Source organism: Passer domesticus, chromosome 2 (genome assembly GCF_036417665.1).
Source record: "Passer domesticus isolate bPasDom1 chromosome 2, bPasDom1.hap1, whole genome shotgun sequence".
In the NCBI taxonomy this organism is placed as follows: domain Eukaryota; kingdom Metazoa; phylum Chordata; class Aves; order Passeriformes; family Passeridae; genus Passer; species Passer domesticus.
The window spans coordinates 68263892-68281795 of record NC_087475.1 but is presented as its reverse complement, the minus strand read 5'-3'; the positions used below and the strand labels follow the sequence as shown (position 1 = coordinate 68281795).

General features: G+C 39.3%; 2 long non-coding RNA genes across 3 annotated transcripts in view; one reads left to right on the top strand and one right to left on the bottom strand.

Annotated features, from left to right (window-relative positions):
* The window catches only part of LOC135294143 (uncharacterized), a 41804-nt gene extending 38261 nt beyond the window's left edge, over window positions 1-3543 (bottom strand). Inside the window, exon 1 of the long non-coding RNA XR_010356297.1 lies at window positions 3285-3543. This is a non-coding gene — a long non-coding RNA (uncharacterized LOC135294143). The remainder of the gene's footprint in view (window positions 1-3284) is intronic.
* A 1650-nt stretch (window positions 3544-5193) lies between these two features.
* The window catches only part of LOC135294142 (uncharacterized), a 45112-nt gene continuing 32401 nt past the window's right edge, over window positions 5194-17904 (top strand). The window contains exons 1-2 of one of the 2 annotated variants that reach the window (XR_010356296.1): window positions 5194-5461; window positions 12267-12912. This is a non-coding gene — a long non-coding RNA (uncharacterized LOC135294142). Of the gene's footprint in view, window positions 5462-11897; window positions 12085-12266; window positions 12913-17904 lie in introns of those variants that run through there. The other variant, XR_010356295.1, reaches the window with a different exon arrangement.

The following is a 17904-nucleotide window of genomic DNA, read 5'->3' as shown; positions in this document are numbered from 1 at the left end:
CATTAAGACCATCTATCCTATTTATTACCACCTTTAAGCCCCTACAATGCAAATACAAATGTATTTGGGAAAAATTTTCTGGGCTTTGTCCAATACATTTACTGCTACAAGAAACAGAATACTTCTGGAGTGTGCTTAGTTTCAGTTAAGAACAGAGAATATAAAGTGATTTTTCAAAATTATGTTTCTGTCTCATACTTCCAGCTACATCCTTCTGATCTCATATGTTCAAAATTACAGGCAGAGAGAGAAAAAACCCCCTCATCATTCAATCCTGCCTGTTTCCTAAGCAGACTTTTGCAATCTTTACCATGATTACAGAATTATTTTCATAGCCTGAGTAGGATTTTTTATATAATTGATTTCAGAGAGTGGATACGTCAGTCATTGCTGGGGTTTATGTCTTTGCTGTAACAGCACTGACCAGGTTTTAAGAACATGTCAGCTAAAATAATGTGCAATGGTGATAAGTGCCAAATTGTTCAGGCAGTAGCTATATCCAGTCTTCCTCATTTTGACTGCTCCCTGGGAGGGGGTTCCAGAGGCCTGGGATTTCTTGCTTGGCTAATATTAGGCTTAATATGTTCTGATTAAAATATACTGGGAGCAGTCAAAATCTGAAAGAAAAAATGAGGCACAAATCATTATGCATCCACTAAAGAAAACCTGTGCCAGCAGAAAAACTGAGAAGTTTGGAGAAAGGTGGTGTGTGTAAGGGACATTCTGCCACTACCAGTTCCCCCATTATTCATTTAGGATTAGTCTCCTTTTTTCTGATCGCAGAAGATAATTCCTGAAATAATGCCTCAGTCATCAGCTCTGGAGACTCTATTGAGCTCAGTGCAAACAGAATAATTTCAGTATCTGAAAACAAGAAGTCCTTTCCTTTCTTCACATTAATTTTTCCACAGGCAGTAACAGATCAGAAAAAGAATATAACATCTATTACTGGCACATGAATATTTTTCAGATGCTTATATCTCCTTACTTATAGGGCTCATCCACTCTCAATTATATGTTACTCTCTTCAGTAATGATTTTGAAGCTATCATTAAATAAACGAATAAGATAAAGAGTATGAGAATGTAGAAACTAAATTTCAAAACATAAAAATCATCAAGACTTCCCATGAGATGCCTCATACAACTCTCAGATAAAGATGTTGAATGAAATTGATTATGACAGTCCCTTCTACATCTAAAGATCAAGACAAAAGACAAAGCTGAAACCTGAAATATATTTTATTCTTTCAATAATAAGAGCAGCCCTCCCTACACATCCTGTGATAATAATAGCTTTTCCCTGTGCTTTCATAGCATTCATGCAGTACAGGTATATTTACAAAGTGTTTACAAAACAACTCACCAATACATGATATAACAGAACATATGGAATACTTTTTTTTTTTTTTAACAAATGTATTAGTACTCCCATTCCACTTAACCAATAATATATTGCATACTTTTCTGAGTTTCTCTCCTCATTATCAAGCTGTTGGAGTATTAGTTTTGGAGGAGGATGTGATCTCCTCTGTGCTGACTCTGAACCTGTCTCAGTATTGAATGCCACAGTTTTCTGTGTGTGTGACTGGTTGAAAAACCCTGTGATTCTCCCGGACACTTTCTTATAAAAGTGCTTAAATTTACCCCTGCAGTTCTATTGCAGAGTTCTACAGTCTGGATGATATTTGTCACAGTGGTATCCAAATGCTAGTTTACTTAATGTCTGCTATGTAAATGCATACTCCATTTAACCCACTAAATGTGCTCACCACTGCTTTATATTTAACCTAAACTTCTTGTTCTAAGCCAAAATCAGTCCTCTAGAATAGCTGTTGACACTAATAACTCACTGAAAACAACAATGTCAAAATGAAAATTAGTTCCTATTTGCCCCACCCTATAGATGCCAGGCATCCTCAATATCCTGACATTATATGTTTTGCTTTTGCTTCCCACTTAGGTATCAATAAAGACCTTGCAGACACAAGGTGAAATATCTTTTGCCTCTGACATTTTTGGCTCCTCCTTCCTCTGGGAAAATCCTAGCCATATCCATGACACGCAAAACTTTCAGTTATATACCTTATCCCATGAAGCATGATCCCCCCATGATAAGATCTTATTGCAAACTTCCAGCAGTTCACTGGCCAGTACCAAACTGATAACTCACTTACCTGTGCTCTTGTGGTTTATCCTGTTGCAGCAGTGCACAGACATCAGCTTGTGAACCAGAGCAAACTCTATTTGTTTGGAATTGGGACAAGGTTTCACTAGCTTCAAGATAGTCTGATTCTTCAGTTGAGGTATCTGCTTCTACTACTGATATCCAAAATGGGATGGCCCTAGTCTCTAACTTATAGCTGAGACAATTCTGAGAATCACAAAGCTATAGCCAGTCTGGCTGCTCAGGAAGTACACCTCATGTACATGTGAAATGAAGAGTTTTGCTCTCAAGAACACAGTCATTCACTATCTCCATTACCCTTTAGGCAGTGCTTTCTATACTGCAAAATCATTAGCAAACAACACAGCAACCTGATCCCAAGACATAGCCTAGCTGCCAATTTTGAAGCACCATGTGCAATAACACAGCATGCTATAATAACTTTTCCTGAAATTTATTTTTAAAAATGTTCTTTGCTTTCCACAGTTCTCCCTCTTGCAAAGAAAAAAAACCCCAAAACAACAAAAGCAAACTCAGAAGCGATCATAATGTCAGTGAGAATGAAAAGCCCAGATTAGTTATTGCTATTGTCAGGAGCAAGTATTGTTGAACAACAACCACAACTGCACTTTCCAAGCCTCTTGACTCATTCTTGAAGTTGTGTCCCAAATGAGTGTAACAGAGAACACATCTGACTGCAGAGTGTGCAAACATGCAGTTGTGGGAGCAGAATTCAGAGCTCAGCACAGCCCCTGAAATCAATGTGGTTGCAGCAGAGTAGCTGAGAGCAGAATGTACTATATTGGAAGTCCTGTCATGAGTTAGGCAAAGAAAAAATACATGGCACACACAAAATGTAACATAATTAGTTGGAACTAGCCAGAACTAGCCATTTTATGTGAGGAAATCTTCTGTGTTCTGGAAAAAATAAAGGTTAATTTCAGAATACTGAGACTGTTGTACAAGGCATCTGTGGAATAGTTTGTTAAAACCTATTTTTACTTTATTGTAATTGGTTTGCTTTTATTATAGCAGGAGCCAGAACCTGCAGAAATGGCTGAACAAAAGTTAGAATTTCCATCTTCTTCGGGACAAGAAGTGAAAATATCAACACTCACCTCGGAACAAAGTGTTCTCAAATGGATTCAGAAACAATTTGACATTTGATCTTTTCCTAGCTGAGCACCAAATCTGCAGGTTTCTGCAACGTTATTCTGCCTGGTGGGGTTTGGAGGTTGAATTGCCTGTAGTGTCACTCTGTCCTGGGTGGGTAAGACAGTGGGCTCATTGCAGTGGTGGGGCTGGCAGTGAGACGAGAGCCAGTGCTGTATTCATGTGGAGAGAGTCCAACCTGGGAGCTCAACACCACAGGGACAGATGAGGCTAAAACTACAAACCCAATTATAAAGCACAGTGTTGTTACGAAACAAAGTTTCTACTGAACCGAGTTAAGACACAATATCTTGGCTCAAAGAAAAGCCTCAGAGCCATTCGGGAGATGTGGGAGAATGTTTTACTTTTTTGTGGATGTTTTACTTTATTGTCCAGTGGTGCCCTCATGGTACTAGAGGCTGCCCAAAGCTAATTAGACAAGACAGCATATTTTTAGGTGAATTAGGTATTCCTGTCTCTATTTCATGAACCCTGCAGCTATGATATTTTACGAAAAATCCTTTGCTAGGATTTTGCCCTCCTGGGAAGCTGAGGAGCCCCAGGAAAGGAATGTAAACAATAACTATCTGCTGCTGTGGAATGCAACAGATGCATCTTCCATTGGTCCATGTGGATTGTTTTCACTTGATGACCAATCACAGCCACCTGTGCTGAGGCTGTGAGCAGTCACAAGATTTTGTTACGCATTCTATTCTTGTTCTTTCAAGCCTTCTGATCAATATTTTCTCTCTATTCTTTTAGTATAGTTTTCATGTAGTATTTTAATATAATATATATCATAAGATAATAAACCAGCCTTCTGAGAACGTGGAGTCAAGCCTCATGTCTCCACACTTGGGGTGTTCACAACAGAACCCAGCGCTGATGCACCATTAGGAAATACTTCTCCCTCTCTCACAGTTCTGTCTACATTAATAAACTGAACACGCTCAGACTAGGCTACCACAGCTATTTTTTGCCAGTATCATCCAACACTGTATCTGGCCATGGCTTGGGAGACTTATCCCAGTAAGCAGTATGGATGAGATCTCCCTGTTTTGGATGAGAAAAAAACCCGTGGGGGTCCACAAACAGGCAGAGCTCACCACACTTCTCATCCTCTGTGTCCTGTGATCTATTCCATGTGCTTGCATGGTAAGACAAATATGTGCCCATGTGGTAGGTAGGATGGACAGAAGGTCTGAGTGGTGGGAATCCTTGTTTTTTGCAACATCAGTTTCGGTCCACACCCGTCCATAGTTCTCTTTATCAGGCAAATCCTGGCTGTTTGTGCAGGGACATGAGAAGGGAAGGAGTGGGTGTTGATGAGTGCCAGGAGGCAGGGAAAGAGTGGGACTGCAGTGTTTGCTTAAAACATTTGTGAATAGTAATTGTCACACCTAACTTTAGGTATTTAACCAAGGTTTTTGACCTGTTACTGCTGGGGCTCTATACTCCCTTTCATGAGCAAAAGGAGATACCTCACGTGAGCACAGAGCACACTGCAGGGCCACAACCTTCTCAGTTTGGGGACTTTGCTAAGTGCCCTTGGTCAGGCTGGAAGAACAATTTCCAGGTGGCTTGTTGCAAGAACACACAAAAGGCCTGTGAAGGAGCAGGAAGGTGGCCCAAAATGCCTGATGCCAGCACAAATTATTTAACTATAAGAACATATTTCTCTTCTGATAGAGATTTTCTTTATTAATGCAGTCATTTCTATGAACATTTTGTAATTGGACCAGGTACCTGGAAATTAATATGAAGTATTGAAGTTACAGAGCAGATCATGCATGTAGTTATGAATTGAAAGGAGAAATTCTAGCTGAGAAATTCTTTACTGAATGTTAAACCTTTCTCCAGTGAAAATTAAAGGGTTGCTTAGGACTGCCTACTTTTGCTATCAAAAGGTACATCAGATGTTGAAGTGCAATTAAAATCCAGTGGGGCCAATTTTGTAACTAATAAAAATTTGTATAACTCGAGTTCATTAAAGCAATTTTGATTTTCAGCACCTGAGGATCTGCTTCTTAGTTTTAATTATTTTTCAAGTGTTCCTCTGCTGTGGCAGAAAGGCAGAAGAGGCAGAAAGAAGTCAGTATGAAAGAGGAAAGATGTATGTCTCTATTGCCTTACAAAAGCAAAGGTAGGGGAAATGGAAGCTTTAATGCAGACTAATACTAATAGATGTAGGAATATGTGTTTTCTCTTTTGTTTTGCTTGGGTGTTATTTTGGTTTGTGCTTTACATAAAAAGGATGAAAATACCCTTCAGAACTTAGTCTTGAACAGTCTGCTAAAGAGGCACTTTTATCTGTGCAGAAATAGATATTTGAGAGATAGGCTTATTGAGAAAATCATAAAAGGCTTATTTCTCACTAAATGAAAGGATGGCTCTTCCTTCAGTTATCATTATTGTAGTTCCATTTTAACAGTAAATACAGCTCTCAGTAAATTGACCTGCCCTTTAACATAAGGGTCCTCCTTGGGGTCACACAAATGCAGTGAACTGTGTAAGAGCATGCACCCGAGGGACAGGGAGGGTATATAAAGTACTTATTACGTGTAGTCCTTAATTTGTACTCATCCATCTATAATAAATTTCTGTAGAGGGAATGCAGTCTTAAAATCCAGACTTTAGTCATCAAGCACTTGCAAAATGATGCTTTTGTGTTGCTTTATCAGTAGCCAAGGATAATATTTGATATGATCAAATGACAGCTGCAGTGATTGTATTTTCTTTCTAACACGATAGTGCAAAACAGCTTTTTTTTATGAACTCTTAGAGATGGTTTGGCACAGCTTGCACTAATTTAAGACAATGTTTAAATAATTGTTGGCTGCATCTGCAGAGCAGAAATGTGTCCTATATAAAAATCAAAACAGATGATTTGGAGTCATAGGGAAGTAATTACTTTCCTAAAAATTTTCCAAGGTGGACACTGTCAGGAAACATAGCTGCTTCCTTGCCTGGCTCTGTCCTGGTCCCAGCCAGATGGCAGGCAATCCCTCTGCAGTACTGCCAGGGCTGGGAATATTTCTTCCCACCCAAGCCCAGGAAGTGGGGAAAGAAAGGCAAGGCAGACTGAGGGAAAGCTCAGGGCTGCTTTGGAGGCCACAAAACAGCTGCTTGTGCCCCTTACTACCCATAAAGAAGCAATTACTGAAAACGCTGAGTGTAATTAATAGTGCATAGGAAGGTCTTCAGAGGGTTTTTGGAGGCAAGTGAGGCTTGTTTCTGACCATCATGCTGCCTCGGATCAGCTCAGCAAGGATGTGTGGGGAGCAGGGGTGTAGAAAAGGAAGAAAATGGTCATTTTGAAAACGTTTCCAATCTTTAGTGTGTGCACAATCATTTCACCATTCAGAGAAAACAATAAACCTTTTACTAAACCCGGAGTCCTAAAACTAATCTACAGATCGTAAACAAAGGAGAGTGCAAAAGAGTGGGAAAAAAAAAAAAAAAAAAACCCCAAGTCTCTACCTGCTACTACCATCTAGTGGTAAAAAAAGAAATAAAGGACGTTTTTGCAGGAACACTGTGGGAGGGAGGAGGCTAATGAATAGAATTACGAAAGCAGAGAATTGTTATCTGTCAGCCACTTGCTCCCCCCAAAACCAAAGGCACACATGTAATGTGCTGCACCCACCCCTTGCTCCAGTCATAAAAAGTTAGCACAAATCCAGAGCTGTGAATAGAAGGGATCAGTCAGGGTATAAATATAAATATGTTTATCTTGACCTCAGGATTCACATCTTTGCTTTCATCATACAGATATTATTGAAGATCTTTCCCCCACAGTCATCTTGCACTCATATATATGTGCAGTAGGTAGCAAAATGGAACCTGGGCTTTCTCAGTTAACTACAGGAAAATACAAGGCCCTGTGCATAACCTGAGAGTTGCTCCTCTCCTGGTGGCTGTGTGTGGTGGAGATAGTGAGGTTACTGTGGTGGCCTCAGCTGTCCTCACGCTCCTTGCCACCCTGCCTGTGGCATGTTCTCCCCTCCTGGCCCGATTGCCCTCTGAGCTGGCACCTCAGGAGAGCAGAGAAGATGCTCTGCTCGTGCTCCTAGTTGGGGACTAGGTGCTTCCTCATGGAAGACAACTGGGACTCCACCAGCACCTTACCTTCAGCAGCACCTTTGAAGAATCTCCTTTGAAGCTGCCAGTCTATTGGGAAAACTACCTCCCAGGAAAACGAGCTTACCAGTCTGAAATGCAGGGCTAAGAAAAACCATGTACTCCATTTTAGGACAAGCACAGGGAGGGAAAATAATAGCAGACTTTACAGCTGCCTTGCACACCTGTTTGGCTTCGAGCTGTGCTCCCTTCAGCTCGCAGATGAGCCACTTCTGAAGGTGATGCACCTCTCTTCACAAGCCAGTGGGAAAGTCTTTCAGTTCTTCCAAACTGCTTCTGTTCCCATCACAGCCTGCTTTCTCTCTATCATTGTAACCCTAATCCATTTTAGTTTGGTTGGGAATCTCAACAGAAAATTTGGTAGCAGACTTTTGTGTTTACACATGTGTAATGCAAAGGAATTTTAGAAGTAAGATATACAAAACAAGATATAGCTAAAATATAGCTATTCGTTTTTTAGACAATGATTAGTGGGCAGGATTACTTATTTTTTCTACACATGGAAGACAGGAAAAAAATTGTCATTGTCACCCCATGACTTGGACTGAAGTCAGCTGCTGCTCTCCCATATTTCAATAGGGTTCCTGATGCATATGTATGAATCTTGGCAGCTTCCTGCAACCTTCAGTAGTTATTTCATCAAGGCATGAGGTTCAGTGTCAGGTGTAATTGGAATCATGCATACCATACCTGCAGCCACTGGCGTGTTGTGTGTCCTCAGATCGCCTCTTCCCTCTGCCTGGAGCAGGACAGCTTCCACACTACTGCAGCTCGCTGCAATAAATACATCTATAAAATGTGCCTTTTCCTTCTGGACATGTCTGAGTGCAATCAAAAGTTTATGTACCTCAGTTCAGAGCACACTGGTACTGTTTGGGCAAAAGTGATTTCAACCTTAAATTCAATGCCTAAAATTAGAGTAACCAAGTACAGCCTGTACCCCCTCCAAGGGGAAAAAATACAAACAAGAAGCAACAAACTAGAATGAGCCCTGAGAGACATATTTATTTTAAACTTATTGTTTCAAACCTAAAGTTGATGCCTAAAATAGGTCAAGAAACCACTAAAGTGCTTCTCTCCAATGAATGTAGCAGAAAGTGAGAGTGAGCAACTCCAGTGCAATATATAGAACTAAAGCTGCTGAAGTTCAGCATTAGGTGGATGGGAGTTTTCACTCCTGTTGGGACACTGAAAAACAGAGAGAACTGGACAAGAAAGAAGTTTCCTATTGACAATTTCCCTGTGAGGAAAGCAGCAGTTACCCAAACCTGATTCTAGAAGAAAATCTTAAGGTATAAAATACTGCTCTGAAAACAGCTCCATAGGCAGGTTGGATGTCCTTTTACAGCCAGATAGGAGATCACTGGAAGGCTCATCAATGGTTTGTCACTAAGACAGGTCCTGGTCCTTTTACCAGTAGTCAAATTCCCCCAAGTTAGGCGGACCAACTCTGCCCCATGTCCCAGGTGGCACTAAAGCATTATGTTTTTGCAAACAAGCTGTAGCAGTGACAATGATTATTAATGATCTGTCTCCTTTAAATCTTTCTGGCTGCATGTCCTACAGTCATTTATTAGAATGATGCTGTCTCATGTTTATTCAAGTATCTATTGCTGAGAGATCCAAGAAAATAGAAAAATAATTATTCTTCATCAGTATGCAGTTGTATTTATAGAAACATTTGTTATATTTATAGAAGTGTTATTTACCTAAACACTTACTCGTGTAAGTGTGTATGCTAAGAGATTCTATGGTATTTATAGTTAAAGGAAATAAGGAACTTGAAATAGAAATTACATGCATATTTGTCTGATAATCATTAAGCTCTGATAGAAGTTGCTTTTGCAAATGCATTTATTTAATTAATCTATTTATACATTTATTAATCTCAAGCCTTAACTTAGATATTCACTTGCTAGATAGGTACATTTTGTATCATCCTTTCTACTGGTAATTGTACTGGTATTGTTCTTCTCATGAAACACCTAGATATATGTTCCTCCTTCATGAGACAGCCACAAAGACCATTCTGACCTAAATGTGTAGATTTGATTTTTCAACCTCCCACATAGAATTAAAATAAAAACAAAGAATACTACTGAGATCCCCTAATCATTCTGATTAGATGGTTGACATCCTGATGACTCACTTAAAAGGGACTTTTATACTTTATTTGCAAAAGTATTAAGCCTGCCTGTCAGTATTTAGTCCTATGATGATGGCATGGTTTTTTCTCTGTTTTCTCCTAATGAATACATTACACATTTAATTTCTTTTTCCATGAGAGACAAAGTCAATAAAATTGTTTTATCTCACTGTTCTCCTCCACCTCTTCTCCCTCTTTGTCCCTTTTTAATCAATTGAGACAGAGGCCTCAAAGACTATGAAGTCTCAAAAAAAATTAATAATCAGGGGCTGTTTAGAGAACACTGACTTCATTGATTCTGCTTCTAAGTGAAAAGAACAGAGGATTTGTTCATGCCTCAGTTCAGGTTATCAGCATGCCCCCCCAGCACGGGCACTCGGTGAGGCTGTGGTCCTGTCTCTTGCCCAGGCAGTGAGCCCCGAGAGGCAGATGGGGAAGGGACACATGGGCAGGAGGGCTCCTGTGCTGTGGGAATGTGGGGAACAAAGTCCTGGGAGCACCATGGGGCAGTGATGGGACACTGGAGAGACTGTGTGTAAAATGGTGGGAGTTGCAGTGTAAGGAGAAGCTCTTGTCCTTGAGGTGAGCAGGTGTGAGGTGTCACTCAGCCACTTGCAAGACAAATCCGTGTGAAGTAACATTTCCTTAGCTCTCCCCTTTACCTACCAATTTCCTTTCTTTTATGCTCAACTTCTGCTGTTATTTTGTCCACAGTTCCTGCTCTGGAATAGGTTAAACTACCTACCCAGCCTGTAATCTTTTCTGCAAGGGATGTGCTTTTATTGTTTTCCATAACTTCCTTTCAGAAAGAAGCTCCATGTATCCTAGGTTATTGTTATAATTTTTTTTCATGATCATCATTTTCTAATGTGCAAAGCTACTGAAAGTAAATGTATGCTGCAGCTTTGTTATTACATTCCATTTGCCAAGAGTATTTTTTCTTGTGCGTAAATGCTTTGTGTCCCTTTAGTTTTCTTTGTGTTTATTTTAGCTCCCCATTTCTTGTTTGCTGCATAAATATAATTTATTACCCTCTTCTCTGCAGTTTCTAGATATTCAAGAAGTGCAATGTCATGTGCAAACTGCATAGGTACTTCTCATTTATTCTCTGTAATCTTAACTGCAGTACAACTTTCTGAAAGCTTCCACCAGGCATGGAGTATAGAGAAAAAGGGGGTGGATAGAATTGCACTAGAAAATTTCCTTCTCTTCTTTCTCTTGCTCTTACATAGTAGTTACCTCATGCTCTATGATGATTGTAACTATGAGGAGATAAGTGCTACTTTAGCCCCAAATTGATGAGCTTCACGTGGCAATTACTTGCTGGAATTTCATTGCCTATGGTATGCAGGTCAGATTAGATGATTCTTCTGGCATTAAAATTTATGAACCTATAAATTTCTGTTTCTCACTAGTTCTTGTAATGCCTCCTAACATTTCCAATGAGTAACAGCCCTCTCATCTATCAAATACTCAAAGCTTAGGTAAATTATCCTGCATGACCTTCAAAGCTTTTTTGTCATTTTATATCTGGTCTTCCAGATGTTGTGCCCCTAAAGCTCTAAGTAGGTTAGGAATTATGAGTGCCTAGGGATGCTGGATGAGTGTTTGATAAACTGCTTCAGTGTGAAGAATCAGGTGGCCTGTCCTAGCCATAGGTTGCTTGCCTTGTAAAATCCTCTTTAACTAGCTAGCTCATAGGAGGAAAATATTTATTACTTAGAGGGAGCTTTATTTTTGGTGTGTGTGTGTGTGTGTCTGTGGATACACTATGAAGAGAGAAACTTATATTGATGTGTTTAGGAATTTCTTATGGCTGTTTTTAACCAACCCCCTTTCTGGATACCCAGTTGCAAGCTCTCCCCTGTCACCCAGGGTCTCTCTGATCGTGTATTTGGACGCAAGACTCATCTCTGATGCAGCACAGCTGTATAACCTCCACACAGGCAAGTCTGAAAGTGATGTGAGAAAGGCTGCATGGAGATAAAAAAGACAAAATTATTGACAGAAGTGGGATTGTTGAGATAAGATCAGAAGTAGCTGGTGTATTCAAGAGGGAAAACATCAGTGTGCAAAGATACGAAAAAGTAAAGGCAAGACTTCAGGACACTGATTGTTCTAGTTGGGGCTGCTGGTCGTGAGTGATCAGCTCAGCAGCTGAGAGTGCCATCAGGAGCAAGTGGGCATGGATAACCCTGGGACAAGAAAGAACTCCTTTGTGGAGCTGGAGGGCAGCCCTGCCCTCCCTGCTGGGCCAGCCAAAGCACTCGGGGTGCTTTGTTAGGGGTGGGGAGCACATCTGTGCTCAGCCTTACAGCTGGTTAAATACTGCCTACCTGCTTCCCTCTTCGCCAGATTTGCTCTGTGCTTTGTTTTTTTCATCTTTTGCATAATCCCTTGTACTGCAGCTCCAGGATGCTGGAACAAATGAACTCAGGATCAGTAATAAGTTCCTCAAACACCAAGTTCAAAACCTCCAAGTATGTTGCAAAATTTACATTTTTTTAAAAGTTAATTAGCATTTTTAAAGTCTTCATTTTATTTTTCCCTTTTGTCACGATCTTAATAATGTTCCTGTCCCTGCTTGCTGCTGCTTCTATTGTGTGTGTTGTGTCACTTGGTAATTTGAAACTGTTTATAATGATTCATCTTTTTTCTTCAGGAAGAAGACTCCTCCTGAAGTGAAGGCTTTAAGTTACAAGTGGGTTTAACATACAGATTTGCAACACCCTGATGGAGCATTAACTGAAATCTTCAGAAAAAACATTTACATTGTCACTGGAAAAGGTGTTTGGACTACGAGGCTAGATCCCAGCAGATGACAGACACATTTCTCAGCCTGTGCCAAGCACAAGTTCGGGTTCAAGTTGCCCTGATTAGGAGCTGAAGGTTCCTCAGAAGGGAAGAATGAGAGTGTCTGCCGGTGAAAGAAAACTTTCAGAAATCAGATGTGGGTCCTTTGCAGCCTGCCCAACAATTTTAAGTGCTCTTAAAGACCCCTTCATTACGGGCTTGAGGAAATTAAAGCTTTAAAATCACTGAGAAAGCCTGTGTGAGAGGGCTGAAGGAGGGAGTTCTGGGTGCATTCGGAGTGGCACTCAGGCACATAACACTTGGAGAGACCAAGCCACAGCTGCCATTTGGTGTAGCATTCTGTAACTGGTTCCTAGGCAGGGCAGGCAACCTCAGCATCAGAACTGGTTGATCTAAAGGAATTTTCTAATGAGTGATCTGCAGAGAAATTTAAAAGGGTGGAAACACACTGAGTGAAACAAAAAAACATAAGAGGCAGATCTTGAAAAAGGCTGGTAAGTCAGAAAACACTTTTCTTACAAATTTGTGGGAGAGGAGATTGGAAAACACCTTTAGAGCATATTTAATACATATTAGCAAAAATCAGCTTTATTAAATGGAAGTCGTCTAGTGACTGATGGATGAGCGCTGTTATAATAATTTATAAAGACAGACCCACACAACTGTCAGCATAAAGACATGGAAGGCAATGAAAGCCAAGATTTTCTCATGGAAGGAAAATTGAAGCCAGAGAAATAAGACATTTGTGTGGGCACATGGGCTATTAGTTTTTGATTAAATTTCATTGTTGAATCAGTAGCTCTATTGTTTGCTAATGAAGGATCATTTTTAGCAAACATTTTTATTATAATTTATGTTTAATAGTGCAGCATTTTTGATGATAGTGAGCACTAAGAAGTCGTGAGAGGATTTAAAATCATACTATTTTGGAAGCATCGGGTTCTCTGGATTTGTTTGAATGCTCAAGTTTTTAAAATTTCTTCTTCTCAAGCACAAGAGCTAAGAACATGGCTCCTTCAAATTCTTATTTAATTGCTTCAACCAAAGAGTCTAGGAACTTCAGGAAAAACACAACTTATGTGTGAGTCAAATAAAAAATGGCACAGCTGACAACAGCAATTATCTCCTTAAACCATGTACAAGGAAAGATCTCAGTGTACATTTAAAGAGCAAAATACCCAGAAGGAGTTAGGCTTTAAATAAGTGAAAGAACCAAATGGTTGAAGAAGAAGGATATTTTCCTGGTGTCCCAGCTGTAGATTACTGTCAGACTCCTCCAGGGAGACTTAATCAAATAAAATGCAGATATCAGTTGTTTTGCAGTTTGGAAGAAGAGAGTTTGCAGAACACATCAGTTGAGACATAAACCAAATATCTCTCTGATAAACTTTGCTTTCTGGGCAAAACTAAATCTATTTCTGACTGTTGTAAGCACGAAAACATTTGGGATCTCCTCCAGAGTAAGAATGGGATTCTTAGGTTATTGAAGCTAAGAGGAAGATGGTTGCAAGATGTTTTTAAAATTGACTAATTTTTGTGGGTATTCTAAATAAGACTGTGTCTTTCAGTGGCCACAGCTTTTATCAGTGTATTCACTTATTCTTCTGATGTCTTCTTAAACAAGATAATAAATCCTGTGAAGAATCTCAGACTCCAAGTCATAACCCAAACAGCAAGAGTGATGGGAGAAAAAAGAGAAAATATTAAAATAATTAATTTCTGGTTTGCTTTTTTTTTTTTTTTTTTAAGCAGAGAGAAAAAAATAAAAAGTTTTCCACCTTAATAGTTAAATTTATATTTCAGCTATGTCATTCTTTTACCTGGAAAACAAAGGACCATTAACAGGTTTTTAGGATCACTTTCTTTGAACCAGTAAAGTGAAAATGCTATCCCTTATGTGAGGGACATGGTATTTACCTGATGAGCTAAAATGTTTAATTTGTTTAATTTCATTTTATCCCTTGGGGAATTTATGTCCCAACAGATTTCCCCCCACCCCTTTTTTTTTTTCTTGTCCCTTTTGACTTTGTATCTATTCTTTTACCAGCTGGTAAAAATAGAGCAGATAAATCAGTGTTGCTGGAAAATAAAAAGAAAAACAAAGGTATAGGTAATTATATTTGTATACGTATAGAAACTAGTCTGCTGAAGAAATAAAACTTACTTTGGAACCAGATAATTACAACATATTTTTCATCTACTTTCTACAGAATTAGAGGCATATAAAAAAGCCTTTAGGAAAAGCTTCTAAACATATTTTCAGTATTTTTTCTTTACATACAATCTTGCTGCTTATTCTTACAAATCTGTGCTTATCATTATCTATTGCATGATAATGAATCCCTGCTTCCTTCCTATACCTGTGCCTGTGAAGGTGGAATCTTTTCCTGTGCTATCCTAGCTCAGTAAGGGACATCACATAACATTCTTATTCATTGCCTTTTTCTATATATGATTTAAAGCAGGATAAAAAAATTAGCAATAATAGAATTACTGTTTGCCCCATTGATGATCTGGGAAATTTTCATTGTGACTTTGTGGTCTGGTAATTTTTAGTTAACTCCTGACTTTATAATAATTTCTTCTACTATCTCTCCTAAGTTTTGTTTGTTTGTTTGTTTGTTTGTTTTTTTCATTGATTTGGATTTCACTTTTTGTTTAACAATATCCTTATGACAGGGAATGCCTCATGGGTCAAATCCCACTTTCAGAGGTAAATGGTGGGATATTCAACGAACTAAAATAAGTGCAATTTCAAACTACTGCTCATTGGTCTTTACCAGAGCTTGATTTTATGTTTTACTTGCTGACCACATTGTTGCTTTGGGGCCTCAAAACCGTCTGTGCCAAGAGTTAGAACTATATTTTCCCATCTATTCTTCATTCTGCTAAAAATTACTGGTCTTTCAGTTGTAAACAAAGGGTGATTTATCTTTGTGACTAGAAGGAATGGAATTACCCCATCATAAATTCAGGGTAATCTGTTTTTCCATTACTAGCTTTAGTTCAACAGCTAATGAAGGAGAAGCCACTACATTAGAGCATTATTGTAAGGTGACATTTTAATGAGAACATAACTTTTGGGGAACTGAAAAAGGATATACAGCCACAAACCCCACTAAGACATTGAGGGCTGGCCTGACTTTCTTTCATCTGAGGCAAATGAAATGCTGGAATGGTTTTTTACTTAAATGTGCCTCAGATTGGCTGTACTTGGTCTGCATAAAGAGCAGGGCAGCCCAATTCATTAAACAAAGAAAAGGATGCCTCTGTTCAGGCCGGGCATGGCTGCCACACAGCATTCCAAGTCTTGAGAAAAACAGTCTTTACTGGAGGCTGGACCTCAAGTATGATGTTTCTTATGACCAATTTGCTATAAATGATTAAGAGTATTTCAGAACTATACCCTTGGGTGAAAAAAATAAACATTCTTTTTATGCATGCATCCAGATTCAAATGTACATAGATACATCTTTTCTACTCAGATGTGCGCTATATACATAAACCTATGTCCTTAATACACTTGCTACATCTTATTTATTCTGCAGTTGGATTTCCCTTCAGTTTGTGGCATTAAATACCACACTGAAATACCACACTGCTTAAATAAAATGTCTGTATTTCTTTATTTCCAGCCATTGAATTGGCCATGTCCTTCATATTGTGTGCTTTTGAAAGTCTTCTATAATTTGTACTTTTTCTTTTTACAGTTACCTTTTGCCATCAATGCTGGCAACAGTTCTCTAATTAATCTCTATTATAAAAGCACACACACATGTCTGTGTGAATATAAAAACAGAAAACAGGGCTCAAAGACAGGAGCTTTTGTCCCTCCAGAGCAGTGTAAAAGAGATTGTGAGGCAGTACACATGGAGAAGGTGCGCCTGTGTCCCTTGGGTGCCAGGGGGAATCACTGTGAGCCTGGGGGACAGTGCTCTCTGCTGTCCTATTTCTCCAGCCTGCAGTGGCCTTGCTCAGCAATGCCCTGCTGGAGCTGGAAAGCATCACCATGTCCAATCTAAACCAAGGGTAGAAATATCCAAACTCAAGTGCTAGAAATAAAGTTCTAAATTTTGGCCAAAACCTTTACATTCCTATATTTTTATGTATGAGGCTTCCTGGCTGGCAAAATCTGGAAATCCATCCCAGGGTGGCACTGGAACCCCATCAGGTCCTTCCTCATGGCCAGCTCTGGCACAGCCAGCCTTATGCAGACCTGAGGGTGGAGCTGCAGCAGAAGCCTCAAAAAGAATAGTTCTTCTTCAATGGTGGTGGGCTGGAGACCAAACTTGGTGACCCTGCATGTAATGGGGAGATTTCTGCTAAGTTTAGTGAAAAAGATGTCCCTTTGAAGGATGTATTCAATAGTTGTAGTGTTTTAACAGCCATAATTGGGCCAGGACCTCTGTGACAAATTGGACCTAAATCAGCAAGAGCATTTTAAAATATCTGAATGAAAGCTGGAACAAACAAAAAAGAGTAACCTTCAGTGAAGAAAATTAAGTTTAGAAAGACTTGTTCACTCAAACGTATCTTTTCTTAAGCAGCCATGCTAATCTTAAAGTTTACCATTATAAGAAAGAAGGACATGTGCAAATGTCTTTGTAAACATTATATTCAAATGTGAGTAACTGAAGAAATGAGAACATTCTGTCCCTCAGAGGAACTGCGTGAGCTTTATAATATTTGCTCAGATTTAGATAACATAGCAAACTGAATGCAGCTCACATTGCAGTCAGTGAGAAGCATTATTTTCAAAATCAAAAGGGCAATTATGAATGAAGGAAAGAGTAAAATTGCACAGTGCCATTTTATTGTACTAGCAAAATAGAATCAATGAAGCAAAGTCAGAATTTAAGATATCTGGATAGCTGATATTTAGGTTGGCTGTTTTTTCTAAGGGTGGCTGACAGACATGGAATTCTATAAATGCTGTTGAAATGCGAAGGATGAGAAAGCTTGTGCTGTTCTACAGCTGTTGGGGCAAGAGAAAACATTTCCATTTGAATTTTGATTAATAATGTGCCAAAACGACACGTGGATTTTAACTGGAAAAATCCACATGCGGTTTTGAAATTCCTGTTTTTGGAGAGTTGTGACTCAGCCACGAGATCCTTTAGGTGAAATTTCACACTCTGTAAGAAGCTACAGAACAAAATAAATTGTGACTGTAAAAGCTGGTCTTTGACATAGATGAAGAAAGGAAAATCAAATCAGGAAAGCCAAACTGACAGAGCTGACCTTATGGGACCCCTCCCACAAGGAGCTTTATCAAGGAGGCCACTGCCACTATAATGAAAGGGTTTAAAAATGCAGCTAATGCTTGGAACAAAGGAAAGAAATGAGAGTGCAGTTTTTTTGAGGTACTGGCAATTTCTCTTCTCAGCTAAGGTTAAAGAAAGTAGTTGTGAACATAAAACCTACAGCAGCCTGACTGTTTATAGTCTCTGAGGAGAATAAAGATCAGTCTCCAACAGAAGATTGTA